The sequence below is a fragment of the Nycticebus coucang genome, chromosome Y (assembly GCF_027406575.1).
Source record: "Nycticebus coucang isolate mNycCou1 chromosome Y, mNycCou1.pri, whole genome shotgun sequence".
Taxonomy (NCBI): domain Eukaryota; kingdom Metazoa; phylum Chordata; class Mammalia; order Primates; family Lorisidae; genus Nycticebus; species Nycticebus coucang.
The window spans coordinates 27,160,203-27,187,818 of record NC_069805.1 but is presented as its reverse complement, the minus strand read 5'-3'; the positions used below and the strand labels follow the sequence as shown (position 1 = coordinate 27,187,818).

Sequence of the window (27,616 nt, the reverse complement as noted above, 5' to 3'; positions counted from 1 at the left end):
CGGGGGTGTTGTTCTGGGTCCTCTGCGGAGCTATGGCGGTGTCAGTCCGGCAGCTGCTGCGGTCTTCCTGCCGCCAAGGAAGCCGCTGCTTAGCGGGAACGGAGTGGGTGTAAATGGGGATGTCAGGAGCCCCTGGAAAAGCAAAGGGTTTTCTCGGGTGCTTTCCCTGCTTAGAAAGGTTCCTTGGGGGCGGTGGGTCACATTTGTAATCCCAGCACTCTGGAGGGCCGAGGTGGGTAAATTGCCTGAGCTCACACGTTCAAGACCAACCTGAGCAATATCGAGATCCCTCTCAAAAAAAAAAAAAAAAAGCCAGACACTGTGGCAGGCGCCTGTAGTTCCAGCTACTTGGGAAGCTGAGACAAGAGAATCGCTTGAGCCCTGGGGGTTGAGGTTGCTGTGAGCTGTGATGCAGACTTCATTCTACCGGGAGGACAAAATGAGACTCTGTCTAAAAAAAAAAAAAAAAAAAAGATCCTTTGAAGACTCAATGGACGGGGTTAGTGGACCAGGGTTCCCCCAGAGGTCTTCGGTGGTCTGAGATGGGAGAGATAAGAGCACCGGGTAGGATTCGAAACCAGTGCAGATATGGCAGCGGAAGGGGGAGTGGTAGGAACCAGAGAACAGTGGTCCGCAGTAAGAGAAGTGACAAAAGCCACAGTCCAAAAGAACTATCTACCCTTCTGCCTTTGGCTCATGTGAACTCATAACTACTAATTTTGTTGTTAGCTAAACACAGTATATTATTTATGGGGTCAGGCTGTGTTTCTTTCCAAAATCAATCATCCATATGCTCTCCCAAGTACCTCCAGAATCTTTAGCTGAACGTTCCAGCTACCCAGTTATCTCTTTGTGTCCCTGAGTGGCTAGATAAATTGGCCATGCCAGTGTAACATTAAAAATGTATGTAAAAATGACAATTTTACAGAGAATCTAGAGATGACTGAAAATAAGCCATTAATAGGACTTTGACTCCTGCGTGTAAAAAATATAACATTACAGTGTAATGAAAAAGAAGAGCTTTGACCACCACTTACTACAAGATGTAATAACCACTAAATGTGTGTGCTGTGATTTAAATAAGTCCTTTAACTTCTCTAAGCCTCTGTTTAGGAATTGAGAACAGAGCTGGTAACTTCTCATGGCTGTTGTGAGGACTCTGAGAGAATCCAGGTGAAGCCCTTAGCACAGTGCCCAGCACTTACTGTTTCTTAACGAATGTTAATTTTATCATGCAATTTATAAAGTGTTTAATGTGTCTAGTATTGATATTTATTATTTCATTTAATAGAGATACTCTTAACCCTGAGCAAAATAAGGCATGGAGAGAGTGCAGCTGGGTTAAGTTCTGTAACTAATAACTGGTGGAGCTGTAATCTGCACCTGAGTCTGTGTGATCTTTGTTTATTCTGCATTTACTGACTAATACTTTGAACCGGGTCTTAGGATATTACAAGGCTGTAGTGAAAAGAAAGTGCTTCACTTTGTGGATTTTTTTTGTATAAGTACTGGTAATTGTAAATACTTTTTTGCTCTCAAATATTAAATTCAATTTGAATAGCTTTACTGTTTTTGTCAATTCAGCCAATATTTCAAAATAACATTATAACAGACATAAAATGGTAAGCCTGTTAGAATTATACATTAGTTAAAGTGTAGAAATCTGTATAGCTTAGGATATTGTTGGGATGTCCTGGGCTTGGTCCTTTCCTCAATCTGTATTCTCTTTGTAGAAGGAATCTTTTGCTTTTATGATTTAAATACTAACAAGCATTGTGACTGTCATCTTTATAATCCTGTTCTGACATCTCAATAGAACTCCACATTTGTACAATCAGTTGTCTATTTATACCCCCAGTTGGGTACCTGGTTGACATCATAGTAACATAACATGGGCAGAATCTGCATTTTTTTCTAAACTTGTTTCACCCTCACTGTTAGTAAAGAACATCACCATTTATCTACTCAAGCAAGAAAGATATATGTAATTTTGGTCCCTGTCGCTTTTGACAATCCAATCCGTTAACATATCCTCTAGTTTTGACCTGGAAAAACATGTTTTTGAAATACCTTTTTCTTTCTTTTTTCTTTTTGACAGCCTCATTATGTCACCCTCGGTGGTGTTTTGTGGTGTCACAGCTCACAGCAACCTCAAACTCTTGGGTTTAAGCGATCCTCTTGCCTCCAATTACAGGCACCCACCACAATGCCCAGCTATTTTTTACTTGCCGTCATTGTTGTTTAGCTGGTCGGACTGGGTTGGAACCCACCAGCCTCAGTGTATGTGGCTGCCGCCAAGCCTGGAATATCTTTTTCATCTGCATTACTGCCATCTTGGTCTAAGTCACTATCACATCTTGCTTGGATTTGGATTTTACCCTACCTGCTTGCTTTCTTGTACCCCTCAACCATTCATTCTCTTTACAAAGCTGGAATAAACTTTTAAACATATAGTGCATATTGCTGCTTAACACCTTAATTGTTTCCCATACCTCCAGTCACACTGGTCTTTCTACTGCTTTAGGGTCAATTGTACTCAATGTTTCCTCTGTTTGGGGAAGGCCTGGCCTCTGTGACTGGCTGTTGTCTACCACTCAATCTTCAGTTCAAAAGTTCCATCAAAGAGGACTCCTTCTGTGAGTTGTTTCCAGTTACTCAGTTCCTTGTCTAGAGACTGCCAGTGGTACTTATTCTTGTGTACATAGTTCCAGGTATACTTTATGTATATACAAGTAAAAATACATGTGTATATTCCTTTTTATTTTGTAACAGTTGTTATTATAAATTTACCTTGGTGTTTCACTTACCGTATCTCAAAGTTCATACTATGTCACTATCTAAAGAATTTTCTCTTGTTAAAAAAAAATGGATATATCATTAGATAGGCATTTGTACTATTTCCAATCTTTACAATTCCAAGCAGTTCTGCAATGAATGACTATACATGCATATATCCATACATATACATATATACATGTACATATATATATCTATATGTGTGTGTAAATATCTGCTGTTATGCAAAAGTAAGTATACCTTTACTGTTTTCAGGAGATAAGTTTAACCTTCAGTAATTTGAAGGTTCTCCAGCATGTTTTAGATTATTTAATAGAAAGAAATTATTTGGAAATGATCTCATTATATTTTAGCTTCAGATTAGGAAACTTTTAAAATTCAGTCCCGGCGGTGCCTATAGCTCAGTTGGCAGGGCCCCAGTCACATACACCTAGGGTGGTGGGTTTGAACCTGGCCCTGGCCAGCTAAGCAACAATGACAACTGCAACCAAAAAATAGCCAGGCGTTGTAGTGGGTGTCTGTAGTTCCAGCTTCTTGGGAGGCTGAGACAAGAGAATTGCTTAAGGCCAAGAGTTTGAGGTTGCTGTGAGCTGTGATGCTATGGCACTCTACCCAGGACAACAGCTTGGGAGTCTGTCTCAAAATAAAATAAAATAAAATAAAATAATCAAATATAATAAAACTCCCATTCACTTTATTCTCTTACCAATTGTGTAGGAAATGTTGGAAGCTCTAAAGGTACTTTTAACATTTTTCATTGAAAATAGTTTGCAGACTTGAAGTAATTTACATGGAGATACTGAACATAGACATTTAGCCATCAATGAAGAATTTGTAGGCATTTTTAAGGAAGTAAAGGGGTTATGTAAACTCTTTTCACATAGCATTTATTGAGAAAGTACTGTACGCCTGGCTCTGTGCAAAATATTTTTTAATCAGGTTGATATGTTTGTTGTTCATATACTATGAACTCTTGGTCTCTATTTGGACCACACATTATTGTGATTCAGAATCAGATCTCCACTAATGCTGCTTCTTAGAAAGTTGTATTATTGTTCTAGGAGATTATCTTAGGAATTTTATCTTTTTAAACAAAAAATAACATGTCTTTGAATGGCATTCCAATAGGACTGTCCACTCCTTGATAACCTTTACTCCATTGGATATTAGTTAGAATTAACTAACTATTAACTATTAACTATTTATTAGAATTAACTAATATCCAATGGAGTAAAGGTTACTGAATCTTAAAGTATGAATTTTTCAGATTAAGGTCAATTATTTCTTTATTTTTCTTTTTTGAGACCGAGTCTCACCTTGTCACCCTCAGTAGAGTGCTATAGCATCACAGCTCACTGCAACCTCAAACTCTTGTGTTTAAGCAATTCTCTTGCCTCATACACCCAAGAAGCTGGGACTACAGGCACGTGCCACAATGCCCAACTATTTTTTTTTTGTAGTTGTCATTGTTCAGCACACCTGAGCTGGTTTCCTAACCACTAAACCACATTAAGGTCAATTATTTCAATGCATAAATAAGATTTATCATACTTGAGAATATAATCCATTCACTATAGAATGAAAATAAATTTTATTTACATTATTACATTTTATTTATTATGTAATATTTATTAATTATGTTAACATGTTATAATAACATTTTTATGTGAGTTATGGAAATGTTACATATGGTTTCTTTTTTTTCTCTTTTCTTTGTTTCTTTAGCAGGCTCAGCAGGGTTCAAACCTACCAGCCTTGGTGCATGTGTCCTGTGTCCTAACCACTGAGCTATGGAAGCTCATCTTGCCTGCACCTGGCTGCTTTCTTTGGAGATGATGTCTCACTTTGGCTGAGGCTGGTTTCGAACCTGTTAGCTGAGGCAATAGACCCGCCTTGGCCTCCCAGAGTGCTAGGATTCAGTATGTATTACAAAACAAAGAAATCAGTGTTGATATCAGTCAACCATATATTTAATAAGCAGCTTTTATTTGTCTAACTTGGCATTCTGCTCCAGAATGAGGTGGCAAGAACAAGTGTTTAACAGATCTATAAAACGTCGTCTTCAGCCTAAGAATGTTGTGCTTACATCAGAGATATGTGATGTGTAGTATGCATTTCTTTATGTCACAGTCTTTAGGTTTAGGTTTGCATTTCCCTTTCACTAGACTATGTACTTCTTGAGAACAGGGATTTTTGTTATAAATTTTGTATTACTAGCAACTAGCACACTATTTGTATTTGGCACATAGAAGGAATCAAATTAATCCATGTTTTAAAATGAGAACAAATACCTGTTAGATCTTCCATGAAAATTTAGAGAAAGTAGAGATCTATATGGGAAGCCTAATTAGAATCGGTGAAAGAATTTGTTTTCCGTTCAGAGTGATCCTTCAATTTCAAGTAATGTAATTTTACCAGAAAGCCTGGGCAAGAGACAAGAGAATTGCTTAAGGCCAAGAGTTTGAGGTTGCTGTGAGCTGTGATGCTTACACTCTTATTTTAAAGGATTTTTTTCAAGACACTGGTAAGAGTAAAACAGATTAATAGTCATGTAAAAGTTCTCTTGTGTACAAATCAGCAAACAGCTGGGTGAGTAACAGCTCATTGAACTAATGAAATTGCTACTTACATTTCTAAATTTTTAAAGCTGTTTTATGCAGAGATTCTTTTCGAAACTGTGTGACATGTTGTGAAATAGAAGTTTAATCTTTATCTATCTTTGGAAAAGGGGCAAGTTACACCCTGACATGTTTAGATTAAAACAGTTGTTATTAAGTAATTTGTAGTATTAAAATTTGACATTTGTTTAACTATAAAAAATTATTCCATAAACGATCAAAATTTAGTATACTGTAGCCAAGTCATTCTATAATTAAATGAAATAATTAGGTGCTTAAGTGTAGCTGTTGACTAAAAGTTTAAATTATAATAAATGCTGATTTTTTTTTTTTTTTTTTAGTTATAGTGGAATAGATGCCCTTACCTAAAGAAGCAGCTTATGTGCTCAGTGCCTACAGCTCAGTGGCTAGGGAACCAGCCCACATATACTGGAGCTGGTGGGTTGGAACTCAGCCCGGGCCTGCCAAACAACAATGACAACTACAACCAAAAATAGCCTGGCATTGTGGCAGGCGCCTGTTGTCCCAGCTACTTGGGAGGCTGAGGCAAAAAAAATTACTTAAGCCCAAGAGTTTGAGGTTGCTATGAGCTGTGATACCACAGCACTCTACCCAGAGCCACATAAAGAGACTCTGTCTCAATAAATAAATAAATAAATAAATAAGTAAATAAATAATATCACTAATGAATATAGATGCTAAAATACTCAATAAGATCCTAACAAACAGAATCCAACAACACATCATAAAAATTATACACCATGACCAAGTCGGATTTATCACAGGGTCTTAAGGCTTGTTAAATATATGTAAATCTATACATGTAATTCAACACATAAACAAACTAAAAATAAAGACCATATGATTCTTTCAATTGATGCAGAAAAAGTTTTGATAATATCCAGCATCCCTTCATGATCAGAACACTTAAGAAAATTGGTATAGAAGGGATATTTCTTAAACTAATAGAGGCCATCTACAGCAAACCCACAGCCAATATCGTATTGAATGGAGTTAAATTGAAATAATTTCCACTTAGATCAGGAACCAGGCAAGGTTGCCCATTGTCTCCATTGCTCTTTAACATTGTAATGGAAGTTTTAGCCATTGCAATTACGGAAGAAAAGGCGATCAAGGGTATCCGCATAGGGTCAGAAGAGATCAAACTTTCACTCTTCGCAGATGATATGATCGTATATCTGGAAAACACTAGGGATTCTACTACAAAACTTTTAGAAGTGATCAAGGAATATAGCAATGTCTCAGGCTACAAAATCAAAACCATTTAATCTGTAGCCTTTATAAATACCAACAATAACCAAGCCAGAAAAACAGTCAAGGACTCTATTTCTTTCATAGTAGTGCCAAAGAAGATGAAATATTTGGGAGTATACCTAACAAAGGACGTGAAAGATCTCTACAAAGAGAACGATGAAACTCTAAGAAAAGAAATAGCTGAAGATGTTAACAGATGGAAAAACATGCCATGCTCATGGCTGGAAAGAATCAACATGGTTAAAATGTCCATACTGCCCAAAGCAATATATAATTTTAATGCAATGTCTATTAAAGCTCCATTGTCATATTTTAAAGATCTTGAAAAAGTAATACTTTGTTGTATATGGAATCAGAAAAAACCTCGAATAGCCAAAACATTACTGAGCAATAAAAAGAAAGCAGGAGGAATCACGCTACCAGACCTGAGACTGTACTATAAATCCATAGTGATCAAAACAGCATGGTACTGGCACAAAAGCAGAGAAGTGGATCTCTGGAACAGAATAGAGAACCAAGAGATGGATCCAGCTACTTACCATTATTTGATGTTTGACAAGCCAATTAAAAACATTCAGTGGGGAAAAGATTCCCTATTTAACAAATGGTGCTGGGTAAACTGGCTGGTAACATGTAGAAGTTTCAAAATGGACCCACACCCTTCACCATTAACTAAGATAGACTCTCACTGGATAAAAGATTTAAACTTAAGACATGAAACTATAAAAATACTTGAAGAAAGTGCAGGGAAAACTCTTGAAGGAATCATCCTGGGTGAATATTTTATGAGGAGGACTCCCCAGGCAATTGAAGCAGTATCAAAAATACACTACTGGGACCTGATCAAACTAAAAAGCTTCTGCACAGCCAAGAACCTAGTGAGTAAAGCAAGCAGACAGCCCTCAGAATGGGAGAAAATATTTGCAGGTTATACCTCCGATAAAGTCTAATAACCAGAATCCACAGAGAACTCAAACGTATTAACAAGAAAAGAACACGTGACCCCATCTCAGGGTGGCCAAAGGGCTTGAAGAGAAACTTCTCTAAAGAAGACAGATGCAAAATCTACAAACACATGAAAAAAAGCTCATCATCCTTAATCATCAGAGAAATACAAATCAAAACTACTCTGAGATATCACCTAACCCCAGTAAGAATAGCCCATATAACAAAATCCCAAAATCAGAGATGTTGGCATGGATGTGGAGGAAAGGGAAAACTTCTACACTGCTGGTGAGAATGCCCACTAATACGTTTCCTTCTGGAAGGATGTTTGGAGGACACATAGAGACCTAAAAATAGACCTGCCATTTGATCCTATAATTCCTTTACTGGGTTTATATCCAGAAGACCAAAATTCACAATATAACAAAGACATCTGTACGAGAATGTTTATTGCAGCCCAATTCATAATTGCTAAGTCATGGAAGAAGCCCAAATGCCCATTGATCCACGAATGGACTAGCAAATTGTGGTATATTTATACCATGGAATACAATGCAGTCGTAAAGAAAGATGGAGACTTTACCTCTTTCATGTTTACATGGATGGAGCTGGAACATATTCTTCTTTCAGAGTATCTCAGGAATGGAAGAAAAAGTATCCAATGTACTCAGCCCTACTATGAAGCTAAATTATAGCTTTCACATGAAGACTATAACGCAACTATAGCACAAGACTATGGGGAAAGGGTCAAGGAAGGGGAAGGGAGGGGGGAGGTTTTGGTGGAGGGAGGATAATGTTTGGGGCCACATTTATGGTGCATCTTAGAATGGGTACAGGCGATTGCACTAATGTACACAGCTATGATTTAACAATAAAAAATAAATAAAGCAGCAGCTTATGAAAGACTTTACCAATGGGCTCAAAATTAGTGATTTTTTTCATGTTGTCTGGATTCATGAATATTCACATTTTGTTTTTGAAATTCTACTTGGTCTTTATTTCATATGTTTTGATTCTATTTATTTTTTCTTTCTTTTATTTGAGGCATAGCCTCAATCTATCTCCCTAAGTAGGGTGCTATGACATCACAGCTCACAGCAAACTCTAACTCAAGCGCTTAAGTGAGTCTCTTGCCTCAGCCTCCCAAGTAGCTGGGACAATAGGTGTCCACCACAACCCCTCACTATTTTTTTTTTTTTTGTAGTTGTCCTTGTGCTTTAGCTTCCCCAGAATGGATTTGAACCTGTCAGCCCCGGCCGGGGCCCTAAACACTGAGCTTAGACACTAAGCCAAGAAAAAAAAAAAAAATTTTTTTTTTTTGATACTGAGTCTCACTATGTCATCATCCATAGAGTGCTGTGACATCATAGCTCACAGCAACCTCAAACTATTGGGCTTAAGTGATTCTCTTGCCTCAGCCTCCCAAGGAGCTGGGACTACAGGGGCCTACCACAATGCCTGGATAAATTTTTTTGCTGGTTTCATTGTCATCATTTAGATGGGCTGCGCCGCACTCCACCCGCCAACCTCTGCTGGCACTGTAACAAGTGAGCTATGGGAGCTGAGCCAGCTCTCTCCTGTTATTTACATAACTGTAAAATTATAAATGGTAAGTTAATTTTGTCCCATTGCTGTAATAAATCACCACAAACTTACGGCTAAAACCAATATAAAGTCATTATCTTATGTTCTGGGGAACAGAAGGAGACAAGGTTCTCACTATGCTAATCAAAGTGTTGGCAGGGCTGTGTTCATCTCTCTAGGCTCTAAGGCAGTGTTTCTCAACCTTTCTAATGCCACATTGTATTTTCATTATTAAAAAGGGGTCGCGACCCACAGGTTGAGAACTACTTCTCTAAAGGATAGTCTGATTCCTTGCTCATTCATTTTTTTGGTGGAATTCAGTTCCTTGCACTTGTGTTGGACCGAGGTCTGTGTTTCCTTGATGACTGTCACTCAGGATTTTTCTAGTCTCTAGAGGCTGCCTGTATTCTTAGGTGTGTGTCCCTTTCTCTGTCTTCAAAGTCAGCAAGAGGGGAGGGGGGGTGAAGTTATGAAGTCAGTCTCTAACTTTGAATTGTTCCTGCCTATTTTTCTATCTCCTATCTCTGACTAACTCTTTTGCTGACCTCTTCCATTTTTAAGGCAATATATGATTATCGTGGACCCACTGGGGTAATCTGAGAAAATTTCCTATTTTAAGATCTGTCACCTTAATTTCGTGTACAAAGTCCCTTTTGCCAAGTAAGATAGCATGGTCACAGATTCCAGGGATTGGGGCATGGACATATTTGGAGGGCCATTATTTGCCTACCACATATGCATTATTTGCTTTAGTTTTGTTTTTAAATATTTCAATACACTAATTGCAAACAGCCTCTTAAAACCAGAGAAGATAGATAAAACAAGCAACAGAGGAACAGGAGCATGTGATGTTGTGATAGGTGGAACCAAATGGCTATTGCAAGGAGTTGGAGTTAAATGCAGTTACCACTTACACCTCTTCTATACTATAAAAACCGAATTCTCTGGTCTGAAAGATTTGCTCTTCATCCCTGAAGCTTGTTTTCCTACCTCTCTTGTTGTTTATGTTGTTTACTCCCAAGTGCTATTTGGCTTTCTCTCTTTGTATCCAAATCCATCATGGCTGTGCTCAGGTTCTACATCTTCCTGTTGCTGCCCAGGACTTCAGAAGTCACACTGACCTCCTCTCTCTGAACACAAATCACTGGAAATATTTATTCAGCACTCAGTAGCACACTACTCTTACTACGTTTCACACCATACCTTTTCTCTCCAGTTGAATTTCTACTTTCTCAAGGGCAAGGGCATTGCCCCAGACTTCATTTTGCTTTGACAACATCTAACAGCATTTCTGACTGTGGGTTTCTGTCTCCTAGGGACTGCGAAGTCATTTTAAGACACTTTCATGTCTAAACATGCATGTTTTTCTTCATTCAGTGCATGCCCTGATACCCTGCTGGTATCCAAATTTGTTGAACATAGTAGGCACTTAATAAGCACTTTATGGATAGATTTAGAATGGTAAAATAAAGAAAATGTTGGGTATAGAGATTTTGGGGAGTTTAAAATCTGAACTACTTTGAGATTATAGCTTTATTACTGTATATTAGTTATATGCATGAAGATTTTTAACACGTTGCTAAAAATTGCTCCTGAGGAAAGAACTGGTAATATATATTTTAGTACTCCTCCTACCTGTCTTACACTGTCATGTTTATGGTGGTTATTCAAGAAATATTTGTTCCTTGATTGGTTTCTTCCTAACTGTAATTTTTTGTGGAAATAAAATACACACATGTGGTGTGCTGATGGCATATGTGGTCACTTAAAGTTACATAACTACTTAACTTTAAATTTTTAGTTTGTTTGAGGACATGAATTAGATTTGATTGGCTTTTTTTTTTTTTTTGTAGAGACAGAGTTTCACTTTATGGCCCTTGGTAGAGTGCCATGGCATCACACAGCTTACAGCAACCTCCAACTCCTGGGCTTAAGCAATTCTCTTGCCTCAGCCTCCCGAGTAGCTGGGACTACAGGCGCCTGCCACAACACCCGGCTATTTTTTTATTGCAGTTCGACCGGGGCTGGGATTTAACTTGCCACCCTCAGTATATGGGGCTGGCACCTTACCGACTGAGCCACAGGTGCCTCCCTATTCTTTAGGATTTTATAACCTTTTTTCCTGGCATGTTTGCTATAGAATTTAGATTGCAGGTATGCAATGGACATAAAAAGAGTTAATTTTAATTTAATGAAATTATAATGTTAATTATTTCTCAGGTGAATGTAGAACATTGACAACAGTATCATGACATATATGTCCAGTATTAACTCAGGCAGTGGAAGCCCTGCAGAATAGACCTGTCTTAAGTAAGTTGTGACTTTTTTCCTTTTATCTTTTGTATTTTATTTTTTTAAAAAATCCAAAGGTAGTGAGAACTGACTTTCTACTAATTAAAAAAGAAACTGTACCCTTCCTTTGATAATTTACATTAATTTTTAGTATTATCAAATTCATAGTTTGAATAATATTCATAATTTACAGTGATATTTTCATCTCAACTTACATGTGTATCATTTGCATATCAGCTTATTTGAATATTGCATGCTGTAGAATACAGTATGGAGAGGAGAATCAAGGCATCCCTGTATCTAGACTACCTCTTACTTATGCAGAGGTCAGGGTCTTTCCCCAGTCTGTCATCTCATTTAACTGTGTTATAATTCTAAGTAATTAAAACTCCTGTGCCTGGGGAGAAGGAAGTCATATTGGGACTATAGGAAATAATAACCCAGAGATGAAAAAATGAATATTTAATATCAGAGTTCTATTAATATAATTCAAGAAAAGAGAGGGTTCAGGTCTTTTATCGGGTAATGCTTTAGATAAGAATCCTGTATGTTTTATTTATTTATTTTTTTATTGAGACAGAGTCACACTATGTTATTCTTGGTAGAGTGCAGTGGCATCACAGCTCACACCAACCTCGAATTCCTGCCAAGCAATTCTCTTGCCTCAGCCTCTGGAATAGCTGGCACTATAGGTGCCTGCCCCTATGCCCAGCCACCTTTTGGTTTCAGTTGTCATTGTTCTTTAGCAGGCCTGGGCCCAAGCTGGAACCCACCAGCCTTAGTGTATGTGGCCGGGGCCCTACTCACTAGGTTACAGGTACTGAGACAGAATCTTGATTTTAAACTTGTTGATATGTATATATATGTATATGTATATACATATATATATATAAAACAAGTTTATATATATATATATATATATATATATATATATATATATATATATATATATATATTTTGTACAGGGTGGCCATAAAGTTCGTGGGCAATTTAAATAGTTGCACATGAACTTTATGGCTACCCTTTATTTTAATTTTCTTTCTTTGTTTCTCATACAATAGAAAGTAAATTCTTTTTTTTTTAATGCCTAGGATGGTATGAGAATTAAACTTTAGGTAGACCAATGGGTTGATGATAATTCAGGAAACAGGAAACTAGGGTACTCTTACCAAGGTATTGAATCCTGCAGTGAATCATCCCTGTTAGATATTGCTTATACTATTTTTAGAGGATTTCTCTATTACTTTCTGACTTGGAATGTTATTTATACTATAATAAGTTTACAGAACACAAATGATGTGACAATTTTGTAAAATAATAACACTCAAGTGCCACTTTCTGAGTACTGTGTGTTAAGTACCATCCTGAGTGCTAAATACACCACATCAGTAAAGCACTGCCCTCAAGTTGCTTTATTTTATGGAATCAAACATAAACAAATGCATTTTAATCAACTATATTAATTATATAGAATAAGATCATGTCCCAGATGCCATGTGGAAGAAGTATTCTGGGGTAAGGGAAAGAGATAATATCTCAGAAAGTTTCCTAAGGGAAGTAGGTATAAAGTAAGTTGTGACAGTTGAATAGGAATTTTCTTAGAAGAAAAGTTAGGACAGACTCTGCGCTCGTAACTCAGTGGTTAGGGCACTGGCCACACGAACTGGGGCTGGTGGGTTTGAACCTGGCCCAGGCCTGTTAAGACAAAAAATGAATATTAACCTCCATTTGTACTGATATATGAACTTTTCAATAAACACAATCATTTGTTAAAAAAAAAAAAAAGACAAAAAACAAATAGCCAGGCGTTGTGGCTGGTGCCTGTAGTCCCAGTTACTAGGGTGGCTGAAGAAAAAGAAGCTCTTGAGCTTCTCGAACCAGAGTTCGAGGTTGCTGTGAGCTATGACGCCACAGCACTCTACCAAAACTGACATAGAGAGCTTCTGTCTCAAAAAAAAAAAAAATAATAAATAAAAAATAATAATAAAGAGAACAGTTAGGACAGAACATTTCAGGTTGAGAAGTACAAAGATGTGGAGTAAGAGGGAACCTGCACTTTGGAGAAATTATGTGCAGAAGCCTGCCCTGGCTCTTGAGTTAGTAGCAAAGGCCAGATCATAACAGCCCTGAATGTTGAGTTTATACATGTGATCAATTACTGTTCATTGTTTACCAACAGCTTAGTGCTTTATTTCTGTTTTGAAATTTTTTTCTTAACTTTTTCAGTTTTAGATACTGCCATTACTTGGGTCTTTATTACTTTAAAAATTTGGTGTTTGATTTCAATCTGGTATTAACATTGTGTACAGATTAATATTTGTTCACAAGGCTAGTCATTTTTTAAAAATGCTTTTGTAGGCTTGGCTCCCATAGCTCAGCGGTTACAGTCCTGTCCACATACACTGAGGCTGGTGTGTTCCAACCTGGCCCAGGCCTGCCAAACAACAATGACAACTACAACAAAAACATAGCTGGCCATTGTGGTGGGCGCCTATAACTACATGGGAGGCTGAGATAAGAGAATTGCTTAAACCCAAGAGTTTGAAGTTGGTGTGAGCTGTGATGCCACAGCACTATACCAAGGGCAACAAAGTGAGACTCTGTCTCAAAAAAAAAAAAAAAACCTTTGTATGTTTTGGGCATCTAAAAAAGATAGCCAACTTCTACCATGCAAATACATTTTTACTAAGTTATAATTCTTGATCAACTCTTGGAAAGGAGCAATATTGAATAATGATTTTATAAAAAGGTGGGCTCTTGAGTCAGATTTATTTGACAAGGCCTTAAATTCTTATAAGCTTTCAGTTTCCTTGGCTGTCAAATGAGTATAATAATAATGCCTATTTGACAGTTTTCTGAGGATTCAGTTAGTTCACATAGGTGCTTAGTAGTGTATAATGCTTGGCACATCACTAAATTATTCATATTATTTTTATTTTGAGAGGAGGTGACTGGAAAGAGGGGTGTATTAAGGCCTACCTGTTAATATTGGGAAAAGCTGGAAAGACAAAGAATGGGTCTATAATAGAGAAGCAGAGAAAGTTTCTCTCTGAAGGATATGTCAGGGAATGAGGGCAACAATGGCAATTTGGGAGACTTTAAGAAGTGTTCAGGCTTGGCACCAATTCCTCAATGGTTAGTGTGCCGGCCACATACACAGGTCTGTCCAGTTTGAACCCAGCCCAGCCAGGCTAAACAACAGTGACAACTGCAACAACAACAACAACAACAACAACAAAAATACCTGGACATTGTGGCAGGCAACTATAGTGCTAGCTACTTGGGAGGCTGAAGCAAGAGAATAGCTTCAGCCCAAGAGTTGGAGGTTGCTGTGAGCTGTGACACCACAGCACTCTACTGAGGGCAATACAGTGAGACTCCGTCTCAAAAAAAAAAGTGGAAGTTGAGTTGGTAAATAAGTTTTTAAGACCAGATGATTAAGGTGGAATAAATGCAAAAAAAAAAAAACAAAAAAAAAAAAACACAGAAAATTGCCTTTTTTTTTCTGTAGTCGTCTATTTCTAAGAGGGTTTACTTATCTAGGAAAAATTAATGTATCATATTAACCACTGGATGACATTCTGTGAACTTTATATGTATAAAAGCTTCACTACTTATTATTATATGTGTAGGTATAAAGTGTAAGAAAATGGCAATTATGGAAGGTGATACTTAGTGTTTCTTAGGTGATATTCACTGGAATGTTAATATATTATTTAGTTTTAGTGAATCGAGTATATACATTTCTTTAAAAAGAGATTTACCATAGGCTTGTTGACAGTAGCACAGTGGTTACAGGCCCAGCCACATACAGTGAGGGAACATGGTTGGAATCCAGTCCAGGCCAGCTAAACAAAACTGACAACTGCAACAACAACAACAAAAATCACCAGGCATTGTGGTGGGTGCCTATAGTCCCAGGTACCTGGGAGGGTGAGGCAAGAGAATCGCTTCAGCTCAAGAGTTTGAGGTTGCTATGAGCTGTGACATCACCACACCCTACCAAGGGTGACATAGTGAGACTCTGTATCACAAATAAGAAAGAGATGGGTGGCACCTGTGGCTCAGTGCTTAGGGACCCGGCCCTATATAATGAGAGTAGTGGGTTCAAACCCAGCCCCAGCCAAACTGAAAAACAAAAATATAAATGGGCATTGTGGTGAGTGTCTGTAGTCTCAGGTATTTGGGAGGCTGAGGCAAGAGAATTGCCTAAGACCAGGAATTGGAGGTTGCTGTGAGCTGTGATGCCATGATACTATACCAAGGACTATAAAGTGAGACTCTGTCTCCAAAAAAAATAATAAGAAGAAATAAAATAAAATAAGAGATTTACTATAAAGGTAAGTGAAAAAAATTAGGTGATTTTGTTGGTAAATGTACAGAATATATAAGTTATTTAAGAGTGTAATAATGGGCACATTGCTCATATTCTTCATTTCAGGTATCCTCAAACTTTTTGAACAGAGGGCCAATTCACTGTCCCTCAGACTGTTGGAAGGCTGGACTATAGTTAAAAAAAAAAACAAACTGTAAACAAATTCCTATGCACACTGCACATATCTTATTTTGAAGTAAAAAAACAGAACGGGAGCAAATACAATCACACCGCCTCATGTGGCCTGCCATTGTGAGAGAACTGCACTGGCAAGCTCCTCCCTCAGGGTTACAGGGCAAGGATGGGGCCGGAGGTAGTAACCTAGTGACTGAACAGCCTAAAGGTGGGGACTGAGCTGTCTTAAAGCATTAAACCTCAGGGGCAGAGTGAGACTGGTTATGGCAACCTGGAGACTTGGGCTGTTGCCCTAGGTAGAGTGCTTTGGTAATACAGCTCATAGCATCCTCAAACTCCTGGGCTTTGCACCACCTCAACCTCCATAAGAGATGTGACCCTGGGCCTCCCCATTCCCTTACTAGGAACAGTAGGAAACACACAACTCTGTGTCCTCCCTCACTACTGTAACCTCCGTGCCTCCACACCAGCCCACTCATCTGGCCAGAGACACTGGCAGCCGCATGACTCCCGGAGACCTTCCTGCCTCTGCGCAGAGACCTTCTCATGACCAGAGACTGCTGGAGCCTTGGGCTATCCTTGCCAAACACATTGGGTGCAAGGCACTCCCAGAACCATACACACCACCTCCCACCCTGTTGCTGGATACGGGTGTGTCACTCTCCAGAGCTGCTTCCACAACCAGAACTCCCTAGATGGGGCAGCCTCAGAGGAACTACACAGGGTCACTCCCTACAAAGATCCAGCAACAATAGAGTGATCTTGCTGGGGGTCTAATCTTGGAGAGACACCTCCCCAACTCTGAGGACGTCCAGAGGCAACAGTGAAAAACAATCATGAGGCCAAATCAACAGAAAAATTCTGGCAATATGAATAGTCAGAGTAGATCAACTCCCCCAAGGATCAATGGGGCAGACACAGCACAAGATCCCATGCACAAACAAATAGCTGAGGTGTCAGAAATCGAATTCAGAATCTGGATAGCAAATAAGATTGAATTAGAACTCCAAGCAGTAACCTAAAAGATATCTCAAGAATTCAACAAATTCAAAGACCAAATGACTAAAGATTTTGACACATTGAGGCAAGAAGTTGCATCCCTCAAAGATTTGAGAAACACAGTAGAATCCCTCAGTAACAGAATGGAGCAAGCAGAAGAAAGGATTTCTGACATTGAAGACAAAGTTTTCGAACACTCCCAAACTCTAAAAGAGGATGAGAAATGGAGGGGAAAAACAGATCACTCTCTCAGAGAGCTCTGGGATAATTCGAAGAAAACAAATATTCATCTTATAGGGATCCCCGAAAGCGACAAAGTGGATTCACAAGGCACAGAGTCTCTTCTCCATGAGATTATGAAGAAGAACTTTCCAGACATGACAAGAGATTCTGAAATTCAGATAGCAGACAGTTTCAGAATTCCAGCATGGCTCAACCCAAATAATACATCCCCAAGACACATCATAATCAATTTCACTGAAGTTAACATGAAGGAGAAAATTCTGAAAGCAGCCAGATGAAAGAAAACAATCACCTACAAGGGCAAAAATATTAGAATAATTGCAGATCTTTCTGCTGAAACCTTTCAAGCTAGAAGATGATGGTCATCGACTTTTAATCTCCTAAAACAAAATAACTTTCAACCCAGGATCCTGTACCCAGCTAAACTGAGTTTCATTTATGATGGAGAAATTAAATACTTCAACAACATTCACATGTTGAAGAAATTTGCCATAACTAAACCAGTTCTCCAGGATATTCTCAGATGTATCCTTCATAAAGACCAGCGTAATCCTCCATCACAAAAGTAAACCCGCCCAGAAAATTCTGATCAAATTTCAACTTCCATAGTCACAAAAGGATTGAAAATGTCCACTGGACTCTCAAAAGACTTATCAATATTCTCAATTAAAGTGAATGGTTTAAAATGTCTTCTAAAGTTGCACAGGTTGGCTGAATAGATACAAAAACTCAAGCCAGGTATCTGCTGCATAAAAGAATCGCATCTTACATTAAAAGAAAAATATAAACTCAATTTGAAGGGATGGTCATCTATACTTCAGGCAAATGGAAAGCAGAAAAAAGTGGGTGTTGCTATCCTATTCTCAGATGCAATAGGCTTTAAACCAACTGAAATCAGGAAAGATAAGTATGGACACTTCATATTTTTAAAGGTAATACTCAATATGATGAGATTTTAATTCAAAATATTTATGCACCTAACCACAATGCACCTCAATTTATAAAAGAAACTCTAACAGACATGAACAACTCAATTTCCTCCACTTCCATAGTAGTTGGAGATTTTAACACCCCTTTAGCAGTGCTGGATCCAAAAAGAAGCTAAGCAAAGAAATCTTAGATTTAAATTTAACCATTCAACATCTGGACTTAACAGAAATCTACAGAACATTTCATCCCCAAAAAACTGAATACACATTCTTCTCATCAGCCCATGGAACATGCTTCAAAATCGACCACACTCTAGGCCACAAATCTCACCTCAGCAAATTTTAAAAAGTACAAATTATTCCTTGTATCTTCTCAGACCATCATGGAATAAACGATGAACTCAATAACAACAGGAACCTGCATACCCATACAAAAACATGGAGGCTAAACAACCTTATGCTGAAGGGTAGATGGGTTATAGACAAGATTAAGAAGGAAATCACCAAATTTTTATAACAAACAACAATCAAGACACAAATTTTCAGAACCTCTGGGATACCGCAATGGCAGTCCTAAGAGGAAAATTTATAGCACTGCAAGATTTCCTGAGGAAAATGGAAAGAGAGGAATTTAATAAATTAAAGGTACATCTAAAACAACTGGAGAAGGATGAACACTCTAACCCTAAACCCAGCAGAAGAAAAGAAATAACCAAAATCAGAGCAGAATTAAATGAAATTGAAAACAGAAGAATTATACAGCAGATCAATAAATCCAAAAGTTGGTTTTTTGAAAAGATCAATAAAATAGATAAACCTTTGGCCAACCTAACAAGGAAAAAAAGAGTAAAATCTCTAATTTCATCAATCAGAACTGGTAACGATGAAATAACAACAGACCCCTCAGAAATTCAAAATATCCTTGATGAAAACTGTAAGAAACTCTACTCTCAGAAATATAAAAATCTGAAAGAAATCGACCAATACCTGGAAGTACGCCACCTACCAAGACTTAGCCAGAACGAAGTGGAAATGTTGAACAGGCCTTTATCAAGTTCTGAAATATCAACAACTATAAAAAGTCTCCCTAAAAAGAAAAGCCCAGGACCAGATGTCTTTACGTCAGAATTTTACTAAACCTTTAAAGAAGAACTAGTACCTATATTACTAAATCTCTTCCAAAATATAGAAAAAGAAGGAATATTACCCAACACATTCTATGAAGCAAACATCACCTTGATCCCCAAACCAGGGAAAGAACCAACAAGAAAAGAAAATTATAGACCAATATCACTAATGAATATTTTTGCTAAAATATTCAATAAGATCTCAACAAACAGAACCAAACAACACTTCAAAAAAAATTATATACCATGACCACGTGGGATTTATCCCAGGCTCTCAAACCTGGTTCAATATACATAAATCTATAAATGTAATTCAGCACATAAACAAACTAAAATATAAGGACCATATGATTCTTTCAATTGATGCAGAAAAAGCCTTTGATAATATCCAGCATCCCTTCATGATCAGAACAGTTAAGAAAATTGGTTTAGAAGGGACATATCTTAAACTAATAGAGACCATCTACAGCAAACACACAGCCAATATCTTATTGAAGGGAGTTAAATTGAAATCATTTCCACTTAGATCAGGAACGAGGCAAGGTTGCCCATTGTCTCCATTGCTCTTTAACATTGCAATGGAAGTTTTAGCCTTTGCAATTAGGGAAGAAAAGGCAATCGAGTGTATCCACATAGGGTCGGAAGAGATCAAATTTTCACTTTTCGCAGATGATATGATCCTATATCTGGAAAACACTGGGGATACTACTACAAAACTTTTAGAAGTGATCAAGGAATACAGCAATTTCTCAGCTACAAAATCAAAACCCATAAATCTGTAGACTTGATATATACCAAAAATAACCAAGTAGAAAAAACAGTCAAGGACTCTATTCCTTTCACAGTAGTGCCAAAGAAGATGAAATATTTGGGAGTATACCTAACAAAGGACGTGAAAGATCTCTACAAAGAGAACTATGAATCTTTAAGAAAAGAAACAGCTAAAGATGTTAACAAGTGGAAAAACATACCATGCTCGTGGCTGGGAAGAATCAACATTGTTAAAATGTCTATGCTACCCAAAGCAATATATAATTTTAACACAGTTCCTATTAAAGCTCCATTGACATACTTTAAAGTTCTTGAAAAAATAATACTTCCTTTTATATGGAACCAGAAAAAACCTCAAATAGCCAAAACATTACTCATCAATAAAAACAAAGCAGAAGGAATCATACTACCAGACCTGAGACTGTACTATAAATCATTAGTGATCAAAACAGCATGGTATTGGCACAAAAACAGAGAAGTAGATGTCTGGAACAATAGAGAACCAAGAGATTAATCTAGCTACTTAACATTATTTGATCTTTGATAAGCCAATTAAAAACAATCAGTTGGGAAAAGACTCCCTATGTAACAAATTTTGCTGGTTAAACTGGCTGGCAACCTGTAGAAGATTTAACCTGGACCCATAACTTTCACCATTAAATAAGATAGACACTGTCTGGACAAAAGATTTAAACTTAAGACATGAAAGTATAAAAATTCTTGGGGCAGTGCCTGTGGCTCAAGGAGTAGGGTGCCGGTCCCATATGCTGGAGGTGGCAGGTTCAAACCTAGCCCAGGCAAAACAACAACAACAACAACAAAAAAAAAATACTTGAAGAAAGTGCAGGGAAAACTCTTGAAGGAATCGGCCTGCGGGAATATTTTAGAAGGAGGACACCCCAGGCAATTGAAGCAGTATCAAAAATACACTACTGGGAAACTTAAAGCATGAAACAATAAAAATCCTCAAAGAAAGCATAGGAAAAACACTGGAAGATATTGGCCTGGGGAAAGACTTCATGAAGAAGTCTGCCATGGCTATTGCAACAACAACAAAAATAAACAAATGGGACTTCATTAAACTGAAAAGCTTCTGTACAGCTAAGGAGACAATAACAAAAGCAAAGAGACAACCTACACAATGGGAAAGGATATTTGCATATTTTCAATCAGACAAGAGCTTGATAACTAGGATCTATAGAGAACTAAAATTAATCCACATGAAAAAAGCCAACAATCCATTATATCAATGGGCAAGAGACATGAATAGAACTTTCTCTAAAGACGACAGATGAATGGCTAACAAACACATGAAAAAATGTTCATCATCTCTATATATTAGAGAAATGCAAATCAAAACAACCCTGAGATATCATCTAACCCCAGTGAGAATGGCCCACATCACAAAATCTCAAAACTGCAGATGCTGGCGTGGATGTGGAGAGAAGGGAACACTGTTACACTGCTGGTGGGACTGCAAGCTAGTACAACCTTTCTGGAAGCAAGTATGGAGAAACCTCAAAGCACTCAACATAGACCTCCCATTTGATCCTGCAATCCCATTACTGGGCATCTACCCAGAAGGAAAGAAATCCTTTTATCATAAGGACACTTGTACTAGACTGTTTATTGCAGCTCAATTTACAATCGCCAAAATGTGGAAACAGCCTAAATGCTCACCAACCCAGGAATGGATTAACAAGCTGTGGTATATGTATACCATGGAATACTATTTAGCCATTAAAAAAAATGGAGACTTTACATCCTTCGTATTAACCTGCATGGACGTGGAAGACATTATTCTTAGTAAAGCATCACAAGAATGGAGAAGCATGAATCCTATGTACTCAATTTTGATATGAGGACAATTAATGACAATTATGCTTATGGGGGGGAAACAGAAAGAGGGAAGGAGGGAGGTGGGTGGGGCCTCAGTGTGTGTCACACTTTATGGGGGCAAGACATGATTGCAAGAGGGACTTTACCTAACAATTGCAATCAGTGTAACCTGGCTTATTGTACCCTCAATGAATCCCCAACAATAAAAAAAAAAAAAGGAAAAAAAAATACACTACTGGGACCTGATCAAACTAAAAAGCTTCTGCACAGCCAAGAGCATAGTGAGTAAAGTAAGCAGAAAGCTCTCAGAGAAAATATTTTCAGGTTATACCTCCAATAAATTTCTCATAACAAGAATCCACAGAGAACTCAAACGTATTATCAAGAAAAGAACAAGTGATCCCATCTTAAGGTGGGCAAGGGACTTGAAGAGAGACTTCTCTAAAGAAGACAGATGCAAGATCTACAAAGACATGAAAAAAAGCTCATCATCCTTAATCATCATAGAAATTCAAATCAAAACTACTCTGAGATATCACCTAACCCCAGTAAGAGTAGTCCACATAAAAAAATTCCAAAACCAGAGATGTTGGCATGGATGTGGAGGAAAGGGCTCACTTCTACACTGCTGGGGGGAATGCACACTAATACGTTCCTTCTGGAAGGATGTTTGGAGAATACTTAGAGACCTAAAAATAGACCTGCCATTTGATCCTGTAATTCCTTTACTAAGTTTGTACCCAGAAGACCAAAAATCACAACATAACAAAGACATCTGTACCAGAATGTTTATTGCAGCCCAATTCATAATTGCTAAGTCATGGAAGAAGTGCAAGTGCCCATTGACCCACGAATGAAGTAGCAAATTGTGATACATGTACACCATGGAATATTATGCAGCCTTAAAGAAAGATGGAAACTTTACCTCTTTCATGTTTATACGGATGGAGCTGGAACATATTCTTCTTAGCAAAGTATCTCAGAAATGGAAGAAAAAGTATCCAATGTACTCAGCCCTACTATGAAGCTAATTTGTATCTTTCACATGAAGGCTATAACCCAACTATAGCACAAGACTCTGAGGAAAGGGCCAAGGAAGGGGAAGGGAGTGGGGAGGTTTTGGTGGAATGAGGGTGATGGGTGGGGCCACACCTACGGTGCATCTTAGAATAGGTACAGGAAAAACTTACTAAATGAAGAATACAAATGTATACATACAATAACTAAGAAAATGCCATGAAGGCTACGTTGAACAGTTTAATGAGAATATTTCAGATTATATATGATATCAGCACATTATACCCCTGGATTGCACTAATCTACACAGCCATGATTTAACAATAAAAAAAAAACGTTCTCGGGGCCGCGCCTGTGGCTCAGTCGGTAGGGCGCTGGCCCCATATACCGAGGGTGGCGGGTTCAAACCCGGCCCCGGCTGAACTGCAAAACCAAAAAAAAATAGCTGGGCGTTGTGGCGGGCGCCTGTAGTCCCAGCTACTCGGGAGGCTGAGGCAGGAGAATCACTTAAGCCCAGGAGTTGGAGGTTGCTGTGAGCTGTGTGAGGCCATGGCACTCTACCGAGGGTGATAAAGTGAGACTCTGTCTCTACAAAAAAAAAAAAAAAAAAAACGTTCTCGTGTAAACAGTTTTTTACTGTTTTTTTTTTTTTTTTTTTTTTTTTTTTTTTTTGAGACAGACACTCACGCTGTTGCCCTGGGTAGAGTGCTTTGGCGTCAGAGCTCACAGCAACCTCCAACTCTAGACCTAAGCCATTCACTTCCCTCAGACTCCCAACTAGCTAGGACTTCAGTCGCCCACCAAAGTACCTGGACATTACTTTTGTTGCAGTTGTGAAGATGGGAATGGAAGTCTGGACATGTGGGGAGGACGGGTGGCATGATGCCCAGTCCGACTCAATGCATGGGGCATGGGTCGACACAGGTCGACCCCCAGAAGACTCTCTCTGGCCCCCATGGATGGTTGCAGCTGCCCTGTCCTCCCAGCTGCCCCCTAGCCTTGGAAGAAGCCTGGGTAACACCAAGGAGGTGTGGGAGCGGCAACGGGGTGCGGGGCTCGCCCCACCCCCAGCACCCTGCCTCTTGGTCCTCTTTTACCATGTGGTTCCTTCCACCGCTGTGGTCAGGCCCATCACAGCCCACCTCAGCCTTGGTCGGGTGTGAGGGATGGTCCCGATGCCGGTGCCTAACCTTTTACACTGGACAGCCAGGCTTGACTGTGGTGAGCAGTTGGCCCCTAGGGAACGGGGGCGAGTCATCATCCATCGTCCTCCAGAGGGACAAGGCGCCTACCATGGCCCCCACCCTCACCCCTTTCGGAGATTTCTTCTGGGGGGTGGTGGCCCTATGCCCTTTCCCTCTTACTCTTTCAACATGAGGGTCTGAGGCGGGACTTGGGGTTCAATGTCTCCCTGCTGCCTCCCCAGGTCGCCTCAGGTGGCACGGCAGGGCTGGCGACCGCTACCAAGCCCACCGGCGCTAAGCCTGGCTGTCAAGTCTGTTGGCAGTAGTTGGGAGCCCCAGAGGCTTGGCTGCAGCTCGCTCAGACTGCCCTGGCCTGGCGGGAGTGGGCTGCGATGTTCACGCTGATCGCCAGCAAGCACCTCTTCCCACACCCCCGGGACAGCTGTGTCTGCCCTCTCCTGCCTGCTGCCCCCGCCAGGCCTTGCCAGAGGCCTTGATCACCCCCAAGAGGGGGGAGGGCCTGCCTGCGCCCCCACCCTTCCTGTTGGTCTCCCCACCCAGGTGCAGAAGCCTCCATATGGCCTACTCCCACCACCCCCAGAGATCTGACCCTGGGGTTAAGGGCCCCAGCCACTTCGACCTTCCTGGCGTGGTGGCCCCTCTGCCGGGGTGTCCACCTGGCCTGCACCCGCACTAAGCAACTGGCGCGCCCCTGTGTGACCAAGCATCCTGGGCCTGCCTCTGCCCTTGCCCTTGACCTTGCCCTTGCCCCTGCCCCTGTCCTTGCCCGGAAGCCCCTCCAGCTGCTTGCAGAGCCAGTCACAGGCTGGCAGCCACCGTGAACCCCACCCCCTTCCCATGAAACCAACCCAGTGTGTGGCTGCAACAACAGCACCAAGCGAAACTGGGTTCCCATCCTCTACCCAGAAAGACACGGACGCCCAAGCATTGCCACAGTGCCCTCTCCCCGGCCCTACTTCCCCATTCCCCTTCAGACTCACTCTGCTGCCAGGAGGCTGAGATGAACTTGGACACAAGAAGTCCGAGTGTTCCTGGAACTGGGTGGCTGGCCTGGAGCCAGGACCATTCCTTCTCACAGGTGAGAGCCCTGGTGAGGAAGTAAAAGTGGTGGTAAGTGACAAGAGGACAAGGTAGCTCCGGGCATCACCTGTCCCAGCACAGTCTCCTTTCTGCCCCACTAGGGAGTGGAGGCTGTCTAGACAAGGCAATGTGCTTAGCTGGGTCTCATCCATAAGTTCCCATCCCTGGGTCCCGCTTTCCAAGCCACCACCAGTTATGTCTGAACAAATCCGACAGGACAAACTGGCCAGAGCCAGGAAGAAGGTACAATATACTATGTTGGAGGCTCCCAACACAGTCAAAGACCCCCCCCCCCACACACACACACACACTCCAGTCTTTCAGGTCAGGACCATGATACAGTCTATGTGCCACACCTGACACATGCAAAGCTCTGACCAGGGTGCCCCTTGGTTATCTCCACAATGTCTCCTCATCGATCCTGACCCCTCAACAGACAGCCTGGTGGCCCCCCAGTGACTCTCGGCTGCTGATTCCACCTGGCCTCCAGTCACTCCAATCCTGCCCTCCGTAGGCTCTACGGCTTCCCATTCCAAGGCCCTAGGTTCCTAACCTGTGTTCTCCTCCCTCCTGCGCAGCAGAGCAGAGACTGGGGACACAGGTGGACTAGGTGGGCAGGAGTGGAATGCAGTGAAGTCACCACGCCCCTAAGAATTGATATTACCGCTCAGAGCCTGGCCCCTGATTGGACAGGCGGCAAAACCAGCTGTTAACTCCCTTTCGGCTTTCGCCCATCTCCACGTAGATTTCCTGGGGCAAGGGGGCATAAACAGCACAGCATTCAGGTCTGAGAAGTCTCAGGCTCAACCACTCTCTTCACTCAGTCATCAGCGCGTCTCTGAGTGGTGATGGGGGAACAGGCTAGGTTCATGGTGCTCTGCGACTGGAGAGACTGTTATCTTTTTCACTGAGTTCTCTCCTTGCATTCACTCACTTCTATCAGGAGTGAGATCTAATTGGCTTCTGTGGGTCAACCCTGGCAAAGTGAACTTCAAATCCTCACATATTGCCCCAATGGTCTCAACCTGAGGTTCTCCGGTGGACACACGCTTAACATGGGAAAACTTTGTAGAGCATCGGTTTTCCCAGAAGCTCTGGAGAGTCAACAAGCATTCATGGGCTCAAGGATAAGATCTGCCTAGATTTTTCAAGTTGTGTCACGTTGATTTTTCAGGCAGCCCTATCACGGAAACGATGCAGATTGACTAGGCACGCATGTTCACAACCCTTGTGCCATTAGGATACACTGCTGTCAAAGTTGGATCCGTGCTGGGGTGCAGTGATCACACTTGTGCAAGGGAAGGCCCCCGTTGTCTGAGTCCACAGCGCACAGCTCCTGCCAACTCGAGGCTTCCTTTTCTAGTTCCTTTTCAAAACCCTTTCGTTTTGCACCCTGGCACTCACAGATTCCCGTCAAAACTCGGGAGCTTCGTGTCAGATGACCGAATTTAGACGTCACTCTTGCACTTTGTGAGCCACATGATGGGTCCCTTTCAGCTACTGAGTGACCATCACAATCACTGGTCTGTTTGTCCGCGTCATCGATCGGACGGTGCACACGATACCAAGTCTTTTGTCAACACTGTAAAGAAGACCCGACAGACCAACAAGATCCTTGGAAAGTTGAATGTGGCAGAAGGGCTTCCCCTTCTCACGAGCACGACTGCTTGTCCCGTCCACAGCTGATGGAGTGCCAACTCCAACACCATTTGCCCTCTTCTTACTTCGAGAAGGAGGGAAGCGAACAGGAAAGTAGTTCCCAGGCCAGCAGTGATGGCGGCTACTTCGCCGAGAATGTGTCTTGCTTCCCCAGGGGACGTGAGCGGGTGGTGGAGAGAGTATCAGGTGACGGTTAAGAGACCTACCTCTCCCATCCACGGGGCAAATGGGGCAAATCAGGTGTGGGTGTCTCTTTTCACAGGGTCAAGTCGGGGCAGCAATCTTTTACTTCCACTGAAGAGAAGTTGAAATGAGGCTTTGGTTTCAGAGCTGCAGAGACCAATGTCTCGCCCCACTTCCCCCACAAGCTATGCAGCACTTGCTGTCAGGAGAGGAGGAGATTTGGGTTTTCAGAGGCCAAGGCTGAAGGGTCGGGTCCCGAGCACAGGCGGCCCTTTTCGCTGGAAGTTGGGGTGCCACTTCCCCTCCAGACCGGGCTTCCCTGACCAGGCCTGGCCTCCCCAGAAGTCTGCCCTCACCGAGCTCCAGCGGGTCAGCCATCCTTGCCAAGCCCTGCCAGAGGGCCTGTTGGACCTTAGAAGATGTCTGGAGCCACAGGCTTGTACTGAGAATCAGGCCCGGGCCTGGAGAGCGCAGGCAGCAGAGCTCCACAGCACTGTGCTGCCCTGGTCACGGCGGGCTCAGGGTCCGCACGCAGGCCGCCACC

The 27,616-nt window shown here is 40.8% G+C and overlaps 1 long non-coding RNA gene across 1 annotated transcript; it reads right to left on the bottom strand.

Annotated features, from left to right (window-relative positions):
• LOC128579007 (uncharacterized) lies at nt 1–27,616 on the bottom strand. Its single transcript, XR_008378030.1, has 3 exons — nt 27,096–27,616; nt 25,131–25,237; nt 1–132 (listed from the first exon to the last, which is right to left on the bottom strand). It is a non-coding gene; the product is annotated as an uncharacterized LOC128579007 (long non-coding RNA).